Raw genomic sequence first — 13238 nt, forward strand, 5'->3', positions numbered from 1 at the left:
TCTGTATTCTGTGAATCTTGCTTATTTATTACACTACAAGAAAATATACAAGCTAAACGAGAAAAAATTACGTGTGTATTTTGTAACATATTTATCTACTACAAGATGTTTAAAAAATCTAATCATCAGAGGCAAAATAGCGGTGAGAATAACAGGAATGGATCACTAAATGTCAGCAAAAACCGTTTTAATGTACGGCATTATGGGAAATATCGCTTTCTCGCTCTATCGCTTTCTCGCTTTCTCGCTTTCTCGCTCTATTGCTTTCTCGCTCTATCGCTTCCTTTTATGACTAGCCATAGTCATAAGAAGGAATCGGGTGTTCTCTAACTTCTTTTGAATAGTATGTAGTGTAAATCTTGAAATTAACGTTAGAGTTAATAATAAATGCAAACAAATTAGCGTAGACTTAATTACCGTATTCGACGTAATAAGCGCCCAGGGCGCTCTCAAAATTAGAATGTTATTTTGGTGTAAAAAAAGTTGAATTGAAAGAGGAGTTTATGCTGACAGCCTGAAATGTTTATGTACGACAGGTATATACTTTTCCCGAATTTAATTGCCAATAATTAAGTGTGCATATAACGAGTGCTTATTTTACGCGAATAAATAAGTCTTGTGTACATTAGTCAATCGGAAGGGGTGCCGGGATTGTTCACTAGCCATTATATTAGCAATCAACGCCGTGGGCGTTTATTAGAGCGGGGCGCTTATTACGTCGAATACGGCAATTTTACTTTGCATTTATGTCTCAGAAATGACTGTTGATAAGACGGCCTCACTGAACACTTTGAATAGCGGAAATACCAACTTGAATATAAAACCAATCAACTATCTATTTCCACATTACGGTTTACTGAGAACAATATGTCATCCAAAAACTAGAAATTACATAATGAACATCCGGTAGTATTACCATTGCTTGGGTGAGGACTTCCACTTTGATGACATCTACTCCGCAAACAGAATAAGCATTGATATAAGCGTTGTTTTTAGGAAAACACTATTGCTTTTTAGGAAGTACGCTCTACTCAGCGCTATTGAGTGGTGTTATTTGCCCTTTGTTTCGATAACTTGGCCTGGGGACGGGGGATCCAATAGCTAAATAGGGCCATAAATCAATCAAATTCTTTTTTACGCAGAAATACGTGGATTGTTATAAAAGCACATATGTCTGTACTGTTAAATTATATTTAAGTAGATAGTGAGAAAATGAATTCTCCGACCATAGGTATAATTTGAAATGCGACTTGGAAAAATCTCAGCTCCCCGACCCCCCCCCCCCTCCTCCCAATCAGACCCCCCCATCAGACCCCCGACTCTCTCTCTCCCCCCTCTCTCCCCCCCCCCCCCCCCCCCCACACACACACACACTGAGGACAATTCATTAATGTTGTTTTACGTTTTTACTTTTTATCGTATAGAAACACATGACGCATGCGACCCATATCGTGGCCAAGAGGAATTATTGCTGTACCGCGAGAAAGTGATAGAGCGAGAAAGCGATAAAGCGATAAAGCGATAGAGCCATAAAGCGAGAAAGCGATAGAGCCATAAAGCGAGAAAGCGATAGAGCCATAAAGCGAGAAAGCGATAGAGCGAGAAAGCGATAGAGCGATAAAGCGAGAAAGCGATGTCCCCTCTCGGCCACCATACATACCTCATTATGAGATGAATACACCACTCAGACACAGTATACTGACTCCGAGCCGACCAGTCCTTGTGTCATCCCCTTATTGACGAACGCCAGACAGGGAAACATCAAGTACCATCTTTTAACGTCTTTTGTAAAACGCGTCGAAAGATCGAAAATCCATTCATCACCGACCCGAGTGTTTCCAGTTTTAATGTGAGGGAAATTGTTTTACCTGTCTTATAAGCCGTAAGAAAAACCTGAAACATTACGACAATTTTGTTTCCAAAGCCCTTCCCATGAACCCGGGTTCGGTTTCGCGTCTCGTGCTATCGCTTTTGCGTCTTGTGCTATCGCTTTCGCGTCTTGTGCTATCGCTCCGGCGTCTCGTGCTATCGCTTTCGCGTCTCGTGCTATCGCTTTCGCGTCTTGTGCTATCGCTCCTGCGTCTCGTGCTATCGCTTTCGCGTCTCGTGCTATCGCTCCTGCGTCTCGTGCTATCGCTTTCGCGTCTCGTGCTATAGCTTTGGCGCCTCGTGCTATCGCTTTCGCGTCTTGTGCTATCGCTTTCGCGTCTCGTGCTATCGCTTTCGCGCCTCGTGCTATCGCTTTCGCGTCTCGTGCTATCGCTTCCCTGTCTCGTGCTATCGCTTTCGTGTCTCGTGCTATCGCTTTCGCGTCTCGTGCTATCGGTTTTGCGTCTTGTGCTATCGCTTTCACGTCTTGTGCTATCGCTCCGGAGTCTCGTGCTATCGCTTTCGCGTCTCGTGCTATCGCTTTCGCGTCTTGTGCTATCGCTTTCGCGTCTTGTGCTATCGCTCCGGCGTCTCGTGCTATCGCTTTCGCGTCTTGTGCTATCGCTTTCGCGTCTTGTGCTATCGCTTTCGCGTCTTGTGCTTTCGCTCCGGCGTCCCGTGCTATCGCTTTCGCGTCTTGTGCTATCGCTCCGGCGTCTCGTGCTATCGCTTTCGCGTTTCGTGGTATCGCTTTCGCGTACGCGTGCTATCGCTTTCGCGTCTCGTGCTATCGCTCCGGCGTCTCGTGCTATCGCTTTCGCGTCTCGTGCTATCGCTTCCCTTTCTCGTGCTATCGCTTTCGCGTCTCGTGCTATCGCTTTCGCGTCTCGTGCTATCGCTTTCGCGCCTCGTGCTATCGCTTTCGCGTCTCGTGCTATCGCTTTCGCGTCTTGTGCTATCGCTTTTGCGTCTCGTGCTATCGCTTTCGCGTCTTGTGCTATCGCTTCCCTGTCTCGTGCTATCGCTTTCGCGCCTCCTGCTATCGCTCTCGCGTCTCGTGCTATCGCTTTCTCGCGGCCTTTAACCGAAGGCCATAAAGCGATGTCCCCTCTCGGTCACCGTAGGCTACAGAGGGAATAATTCCCCAATCATGCAGAAGCTAGTATTTTAATGTAAGGTAAGATAATAGGTGTACTGTCACTAATAACAGCAAAAAAACCTACATATTCCACCCTGGCTCATCAACATCTTTACTCGGATATGATACCTCTCTGCGTAAGGTCAAAGGACACTCCATACAGGTCGCTTCAGGTGTTGCCTCTACTGCTAAAGCACATGCGCAAAGCTTCATTGCGAGTTGATCTTTACAACGCATGGTACAAGGCTGCTTCAATTTTGTGAGGCCCCAAACGAGCAATTTTACTACTGGCTTGCACAGTTTGAGGTGAGGTGAGGTGAAATGGGGTTTAACGTCGTGTCCAAGATAATTGCACTTATATAGCGACGTGCATGTACGTGTGTGTGTTTGTGTGGCTGCTTGTACTACAGTCCGTTTGATTCCAAATGAGAACGATGAATTGCAAAATAACTCGAAATCCAGAAAAGTGTATGAAACATTAATACGGTACTTGACCATGAATACCCTGTACCCAACAAAATCTGAATTTTGTTTCATTTAAGACCCATGACGGATGAAGTTCTTTAAGAAACTATCATGTAATTTTGTATAGAAATGTGTACATGACACGTAGGGGGACAAACCGTGGAAGGAACAGCGCATGCACGGTCTGCACGTGCTACACAGTGACCGTGTTCATTCAATGACAAGATGCGCTACTCAGCAGATGTTAAACAGTTGATGTTGAATGTGTATGATTTTTTAGAAGTGAAGCAGAAAGAGCAAAGCCTTTTTATGCAATTAATAAATTCTTGAAACGAGCTTCAAAAGCTCTTGGTATGTCCCCTCAGAAACTTTAAAATGTTGTTAGTCGACGAGATACAAATAGTCAGGCCAAGGAGGTAGGGAACATGTCAAAACCACGCAAGGTTGATAAATTAGACAGTTTTCAGAGGGATCAAGTAAGACGTGCAATTGTTAAACTGCACTCAGAATATAATTACCTGTCCCTAAGAATTTTGAAGAAACACCTTGAAACTGACCATGATTTACGTGTTACAAAGTACAAACTATGGCAGCAGTTGCATACATTTGGTTACAAATACAAAAAGATAACTGGAGAAAATGTTGTGTGAACGGTCTGACATTGTTCGTCTCCGAAATCATTATCTTCGTACCATCAAGCAGAAACGTGAAGAAGGATATGAGCCCGTCTTCTTAGATGAGACATGGGTAAATGCGTCACACACAGCCAGCAGTCAGTGGGTACCCAGTTGTGACTGTAAGGAGTCTGGTAGAAAGTTACCAATGGGAAAGGGTGAAAGACTCATAGTTCTCCATGCTGGTTCTGCTAGTCAGGGTTTTCTCCCAGAATGTGACCTCGTCTTTAGAGCCAAGGCCAAAGGCAACAGGGACTACCTCACAGAAATGAACGGCAATGTATTTCTGGAGTGGGTGAAAGATAAATTAGTCCCTGCTTTGCCTACCAAGTCTATGGAATACTGTAAGGGACATTCTCGCGATCTCGCATTCTCGCGATCTCGACCTTTGGGAACGAGGTAAAAATGCCCAAAACACGAGAATGCGAGAACTTCGCATTCTCGTGTTTTTTGTACACAGGAAACTGTAACAACGGGAGATGACTCAGACTTTGTGTATGTAAATTACATAGCATTTTCAAGCTCAAGTCATAATTTTGCTAAATGCTACATGGAGAATGAAGAGTATGAAAGAAGCATGACCAAAGGACTACTAACGTGCGCCTGCGCCTTGACCTTATGATATTAAGCATGCGCACGGACAGCGTCTAAAACGCGAGAACACGAGAACGCGAGATCGCGAGAAAATGAAATGTCGCATTCTCGCGTTCTTGCGATTTCGTGTTTTTGTGGCCTAATTTGACAAGTCGAGATTGCGAGATTGCGACATTTTGCATCATGTCCAAATGTCGCATTCTCGCGTTGTCGACTTTTGACAAAAAGTGCTATGTACCAAAAACACGAGAATGCGAGATCGCGAGAACGCGAGATTTTGGCCAAATCTCGCGTTCTCGCGATCTCGCATTCTCGTGTTTTGGGCATATTTACCTCGTTTCCAAAGGTCGAGATCGCGAGAATGCGAGATCGCGAGAATGTCCCTTACAGTATTCCATACAAGTCTCTCATTGTCATGGACAATGCGGCGTATCATAGTGTGCAGGATCCAGAAAGCAAGACTCCAACCTCTAATGACCGTAAAGGAGACATGGTTACTTGGCTGCAACGGAGGAACATTACCTTTCTTTCTCGAGCGACGAAACCACAGCTCTACGAAATCAACAAAACTATGAAACCTGACCCCGTGTATAAAGTTGACAGTTACATCAAGGGTCAGGGTCACGCTGTCTTACGACTGCCACCTTATCACTGCGACCTGAATCCAATCTAGTTGGTATGGGGCATCGTCAAGGGTGACGTTGGACGATCGAACACAACGTTCAAATTACGAGAAGTTGAACAACTCGTAAAGGAATCCGTTGGTCGGGTAACAGTAGAAACATGGAGGCGTTGTGTGGCCACAGTCGTTGACGAGATAGAGCCACGTTATTGGTCATGAGATAGACTACGGCCAGCAACAGTCCAACCTATAATAGTTGCAGTCGGTTCAGGCACCAGCAGTTCCGACGACGAGATCTATGGCATGAGCGAGTCAGATTGCGACTGAAATTATCATGAGACGGCCCCTCTAACGCTCTGTCATTTCCCCTACCACAGAACGTGCAGTACATGCGTGGTTGCGCTGTGCCTTCCAAGGTTTGTCCCCCCTCCGTGTCAGGTACACATTTCTATACAAAATTACATGATAGTTTCTTAAAGAACTTCATGCGTCATGGGTCTTAAAATGAACAAAATTCAGATTTTGTTGGGTACAGGGTTTCATGGTCAAGTACCGTATTGATGTTTCATACACTTTTCTGGATTTCGAGTTATTTTGCAATTCATCGTTCTCATTTGGAGTCAAACGGACTGTAGTCAGGACTGATAGCTCACCATGCCGCAGTTTAACATGAATACCCCACTCAGACTCAGTATACTGACTCCGTGCCAACCAGTCCTTGTTTTACCCCATTAATGCCGAGCGCCAGACAGGGTAACAACAAGTACCATCTTTTAACGTCTTTTGGTATGACGAGGCCGGGAATCGAACCCCGGACCTTCCGCTCTCCGGGCGGACGCTGTACCACTAGACCACGGAGGCGGTCGCACAGTTTGAGAACATACTGAAAGTTATATGAAATCTACGTTAATCCTGATTGTAAGTTTGATAATTATGGATAGCAAAGAGCAGTGTCAGACGTGTATACAAGGCTTCGCAATACAGCGTATGAGTTATGCTCCGGAAAAGAACCCGGTGTGTGACCGCTTCCAATATATATGTCATAGAAAGCGATGAACAACATTAATTCCGTCTACCCGTTACGGCTTCAATAGTCACAGAAGCGTACGTACAATTCATTCGGGAATTTTTCTTGCAACAAACGATTGTAAGGAAAGAATGTCTGCCTCTCATTATTGAGTCTAATTCTTGATTCAGTCGGGCTCATGGTACCATTGTCGTTTTAAGACAGTTGGACCAAACGGCGATTCATTGCGTGATGTACAAACATGGCTGTATTTCTAATTAAAGTTTTTCTCGGTTTGACATTAGAATATTAAACTTAGATAACGTGTGATAGACTTGAAACTTTTCTGGAATATACTGCTGGCGAAGGTAAACCACACGCGTTACAAATTAACAAGAAATGATATTCGTCCTCCACATCGCCCATGTTACATGTCTTACATAACCTCTGGCCTTTGGGAGTATTATTGTGTCGACCTGTTTCCATAGGTAAAGAATGTGAGCTGCAGCAGAATCAAGCCATTGCCGATCTAAATCTATCTACATTTTCAACTGATAAATATCATTCTACAGTGAAGGTTAATAATGCTGCATCGTTGAGCTACCAACAGTCATAAGCCGAACGTTTCAAACATGTTACGGGGGCACGGCTGGCCCAGTCCAGACTGGGCGCCCAGTCACGGCGTCCCTACTCGCTGTGCAGAGTTGCGTCCATTGGGCAAGCCAGAAACCTATGACTGTGGGTTCGAATCCCGGTTCCCCCCGATTATGTTTCTATGTTTGTCAGCAAGATACCTGTGCTCGTGGGTTTCACCGAAGTGGTAAACGTCTGAGAACTGCATCGTTTCAGGCTTTCCTCCCACATTAAGCTGACACGCCGTGATATAACTGGAATACTGTTAAAAGCGGCGTTAAACCCAACTAACTCACTCACTGTTACCATATGCCTCATTCAAAAACTATAATCTTGGTTTGAGAATGGAAATATATACTTCAGAAAATACTTGTAATGCCTCTGCCGTTTGCTGGTGTGATGCTGTCACCCTTCTTCAACGGGACAACTGCTCCATGGGACCAGCCAGAGGGAAAATACGCGGAATCAAACATTACATTGAACAATAATGTCATTATTGTAGCGAACGTGTTTTAGAAATTCAAGGCGCCTTGAAAAATATACTTGATATTTTTCATAAAAATGACTCTAACCGTTCACTAAATAAATACCCTGGCGATGTCATAGTTGTTTTAACCCGATGATCCTACTGACACGGCCCTGAAAATCAAATTAGTCTTATGAGGGAGTGACATTCTGATGGAGCCTGATGACGTCACTTCCGAAACGAAGATATGGTAGCTGATTAGTATTTTCCATCATAAAGAAATGATGCAATGGATATATTTCCAGTATTCATCTCTAATCATAATAAGAGAAAAAAGTGAAATTTCAAAACACATTTTCTGTTTAGATCCATCTGTTGGAACGCTGTTGACATCACCCGCCTCACGGCTCCCTTCTTCACCTTGAGATTCTGGCTACCACGTGGAGACACCAGAGCTGATGGCCACGTGACTCTCGCACTGCATGATGGGACATACATAGGGGGCTATTGGATGGATGGAGTTTTCACAAAAAGCGAATGTTACAACGATGATGCAGAGAGACTCGGATGTAACCCAACATTGACACTGAAACTATTTTGTAAAACGCACCTCCCGAACGAAGCCGCTGTAAAACTATGGACAAAAAACACGCTCTTTGGTCTTCTATTAGACCCGGAAGTGACGTGCTCGTCGATTGTATATAGTGCTCTTCTCATAGGTGGCGCTTCACTTAAGGGGATAAACTTTGCTGTCGTCACCCCTCCGGTTCTGAGGGAGTTAGTGTTTGGCATGATGAGGAATCAAGTCATGGAGGCGGAGGTGGACTAGCATGGACACACGAAGCACAGCGACACATCCCCATTTTCTCAGACCTATCATTCATTGTATATGTGTTTACCGTAAAATCTCTATCATAAGTACAATCCGGGTATGGGTCGGCAGCCAGGTGACTGTGAAGGGCTATATTTAGCATTCAACGTTCTTAATAGCACGAAGTGAAAGAAAGAAAAACATGCACATGGTGCATATAAAGTTGACCTAGTTTGCGATGGAAACGCTACTTAATATCACCGCTCGTTGTCACATGACTATCGATCCTTACCCGGATTTTAACCACGTGATCATAACTCACTAGGAAAAGTGGAAATTTATTGAAAAGGGCATTTTGCAATTTTTGTCATTACTTTAAGTAATATTCCTTATCGCCGAAATGGCTTGTTTTCAATATATACGTATTAGTATCAACGCGGCTGTGGGGAGCAAACTATTTTCCTCATGTGTGTACGACTGAATACATCATGAGCACTTGTGTCGAGCCAACTATTGTCCTCTTGTGTGTACGACTGAATACATCACGAGCACTTGTGGGGAGCCAACTATTTTCCTCATGTGTGTAGGACTGAATACATCACGAGCACTTGTGGGGAGCAAACTATTTTCCTCTTGTGTGTACGACTGAATACATCATGAGCACTTGTGTGGAGCCAACTATTTTCCTCTTGTGTGTACGACTGAATACATCATGAGCACTTGTGTGGAGCCAACTATTTTCCTCTTGTGTGTACGACTAAATACATCACGAGCACTTGTGGGGAGGAAAATAATTTCCTCTTGTGTGTGCGACTGAATACATCATGAGCACTTGTGTGGAGCAAACTATTTTCCTCTTGTGTGTACGACTGAATACATCATGAGCACTTGTGTGGAGCCAACTATTTTCATCTTGTGTGTACGACTGAATACATCATGAGCACTTGTATGGAGCCAACTATTTTCCTCTTGTGTGTACGACTGAATACATCACGAGCACTTGTGTGGAGCCAACTATTTTCCTCTTGTGTGCGACTGAATACATCATGAGCACTTGTGTGGAGCAAACTATTTTCCTCTTGTGTGTACGACTGAATACATCAAGAGCACTTGTGGGGAGCAAACTATTTTCCTCTTGTGTGTACGACTGAATACATCATGAGCACTTGTGTGGAGCCAACTATTTTCCTCTTGTGTGTACGACTGAATACATCATGAGCACTTGTGTGGAGCCAACTATTTTCCTCTTGTGTGTACGACTGAATACATCAAGAGCACTTGTGGGGAGGAAAATAATTTCCTCTTGTGTGTGCGACTGAATACATCATGAGCACTTGTGTGGAGCAAACTATTTTCCTCTTGTGTGTACGACTGAATACATCATGAGCACTTGTGTGGAGCAAACTATTTTCCTCTTGTGTGTACGACTGAATACATCATGAGCACTTGTGTCGAGCCAACTATTTTCCTCTTGTGTGTACGACTGAATACATCATGAGCACTTGTGTGGAGCCAACTATTTTCCTCTTGTGTGTACGACTGAATACTGTACAAAGGGAATTTTTTGCGACCGTTTTATTACTGTGAGTTTTGCGAACGAGATTCAATCGCAAAAATTGAAAACGCAAAAATAAGTATAAATTAATTCATACATACTTTATTCATTGCAACACCTCATCAAATGTTGAAATCATCAACAAGAACTACAAGTTACTCAATAAGTTAAAAACACAAATGAATGCAGAATGGTCACACAATACATCACAAATGACAGTGTAAACAGACCAGTTAGTGTCACTGTTATCTCACAGTAATCCTGCCTTCTTCCAACCTCCCTTGATTGCGTCGGTGTCCTTTGCAATTTTGTCCACACATGACATGACACTGAGTTGAGTCAATTATCGTATTTGATAATTGGTCGCAATCTCTTCCGGTCAACTTTCCGGCCAACTCAGAAAAATTAGCTTCGGAGAGAAGCTTTCTATTGTTTGGTACGCGAGGGGTCATCTCAACACGGCAACTCGCAAAAATATCTCGTCGCAGTATTGTCTTTGGCGTGGTATTCGCAATATTTTAACGGCGCAGAAATAAAGCTGTTTACAGTATATCACGAGCACTTGTGTGGAGCAAACTATTTTCCTCTTGTGTGTACGACTGAATACATCACGAGCACTTGTGTGGAGCCAACTATTTTCCTCTTGTGTGTACGACTGAATAAATCACGAGCACTTGTGTGGAGCCAACTATTTTCCTCTTGTGTGTGCGACTGAATACATCACGAGCACTTGTGTGGAGCAAACTATTTTCCTCTTGTGTGTACGACTGAATACATCACGAGCACTTGTGTGGAGCAAACTTTTTTCCTCTTGTGTGTGCGACTGAATACATCATGAGCACTTGTGTGATTTCTACACAAACTATGAATATATACGTGGACAGGCAATAATCTACTGAACACAGGAAGCCATGACGAACATGACGTTTTCAAAAATCTTTTCTTATTTCATCGTGTGTGCTTGGAGAAAGTACAAATCCGGCAGTATCGATGTGACGCGTGACATTCCCCCTCCCACCTCCCAAATACCCTCCCTCCGTACATATTCGTTTGCAACACAGTAATAAATACCTTTCTACCTTTTTTTCTGTTTTGTGCCGTATTGCCACCGCTTAGTTATCAGGGTCCAGTGAAACGGGTTCGCCACCATAGAGGCGGCTGTGTCATGGTGTGGACGGTATCACACATGACAGGCGAACTGATTTGATTATTGTGAATGGACATTTGACTGGTCAGCGAAATATTGCCGAAAGTTTGCGTCCTGTCGTTCCATTCACTAGAAAGTTTGAACTGCAAGATGACAATACCAGACCACATCGTGCCCAGGTCATCACCGATTATCTCCGACGAGAAGGCATTCGGGCATGTGCTTAATAAAGCATCCGTGGGGTGTTCGTCAGAGACCCAGCACCCGCCGACGTGGCTCAACGTGGGTAGCTCTTCATGCGGAATGACGGGCAATATCAAGGGCAACCTTACGCAAGTTATCCAACAGTATGCCATCAAGGTGTTGTGCTTGTGTCGCCCAACATGGTGGACACACCAGATATTGCTCGACAAACCCGAATTTATTTTTACAGACATTTATCTTCATTGCACCTTCACTATCATTTCTTTAGTTCCCTTATTTTTTGTCGGTAGTATATTATCAGCAACGACCAACGTCGTCCGTGTACAATAGCACACAATTAACGCAATGACAGATTTACCGTGAACAATTCAATCGCATTCCATCACAAGCAATATACATTTATATTCATTGCATGTAAGGTGTGGTAGGGTAGCCTTGTGGTTAAAGCGTTCGCTCGTCACGCCGAAGATCCGGGCTCGATTCCCGACATAGATACAATGTGTGAAGCCCATTTGTGGTGTCCCCCGCCGTGATATTGCTGGAATATTGCTAAAAGCGGCGTAAAACCATACTCACTCATTCCATGTAAGGTCCAGGTTACACGTGTATTGTTGGGCACCTGTGATATGGCTAAGAGCAGCGTAAAACCATTTATTACAGTTTCTGGATTTCAAAGCACCAACTAAGAACACATAGAGACGTCTGAGGTCAATGTATGACAAATATGACATAAGTAAGAAAACTGTTTTACTTGGCCCCATTCTACATAGCGGTCGCTATATAAGTGCAATAATCTTGGACGCGACGTTAACCCCATTTGACCTCACCTCACCACATAGCGATCGTCATAAGTCTTCGTTCGCTCGTCACGCCGATGACCTGGGTTCGATTCCCGACATGGGTACAAAGTGTGAAGTCCGTTTCTGGTGTCCCCCACCGTGATATTGCTGGAATATTGCTAAAAGCGGCGTAAAACCATACTCAATCAATCACCATTGAAATAAACACAAAGACATAAGTTCACATCTATAGCTTTATTGTTCTGGACTATGTGAAAAATATATTTCTGGACCATGTGCATAAATAATGATTTAGTTCGAAATCATAGCCTATGATATATGCTCAATGCCTAATGTTTCAGCTTATGTATTGACGTTTCATCCGAAATTCAGTCTCATTAAAATCAGTTCTCGCTACCGCTAAACAAAGATCTGAGGACATCCCAATACGGGTCACGCCAGAACGTCCTTTCATCCGACCAGTCAGAGCATCGCTTATCAGACAGTCGGAATGTGTTTTCTAATCATGCGACCTCGAAAAGGTAAATGCCGGGTATGTCTAACGACAGCTACGGGCTGTATGACTGATTCCATCAAAGTTTAGCGGTAATGAGATTGCATCCGTTCTTTCCGACTCATTTGAAATGTTTTATTGAGAAGCAAACGGTGTTTTAAAAAAGATGAAGTAAAAGTATAATTTAAAAACGAAATAGCAACAATAAAACACATTAATAGTTCATACCTATGTAAGCCCAAAGAACACATTTTACACAGCAGCATCCTTTGTATACATACACAAGTTATACAGGTTAAAATACACCTATTATCCTCAATAAGCACTACATATAAAAACAAAGTCAGGATGTAGTGGGTCTTTGAAACTAAGGCTTCTGTATTTAATGCTATAAGCTATAATGGCATTTATATCCAGAGACACGCACTAAGAAAAACAATATTAACGAATCATAACTGACATAAAAATAAGAATCATAACGTTGGATTTAAAAGCAAATCCTATGTCAATATGGATATATACATATACACTAGCATATATGAGATATAACAACTTCATGCTTTTTTTATCAAATCTTTGGTCGACTTGACTTGACCATAACTAAATTATCAAAGTCCTTTTCATGTTTTCAAGTTACCTATCATGATCCAATGTTGTAGATAAAACGTGTTTTAGTCCCAAATTGATATCCATTTTCTGAGAAGATTGAGGTTGATCATACTTGATAAAAAAAATACGACAGTTGCACCCAAACAGTTTAT

Source organism: Haliotis rufescens, unplaced genomic scaffold (genome assembly GCF_023055435.1).
Source record: "Haliotis rufescens isolate VD_foot unplaced genomic scaffold, xgHalRufe1.0.p SCAF_14, whole genome shotgun sequence".
NCBI classification, from domain to species: domain Eukaryota; kingdom Metazoa; phylum Mollusca; class Gastropoda; order Lepetellida; family Haliotidae; genus Haliotis; species Haliotis rufescens.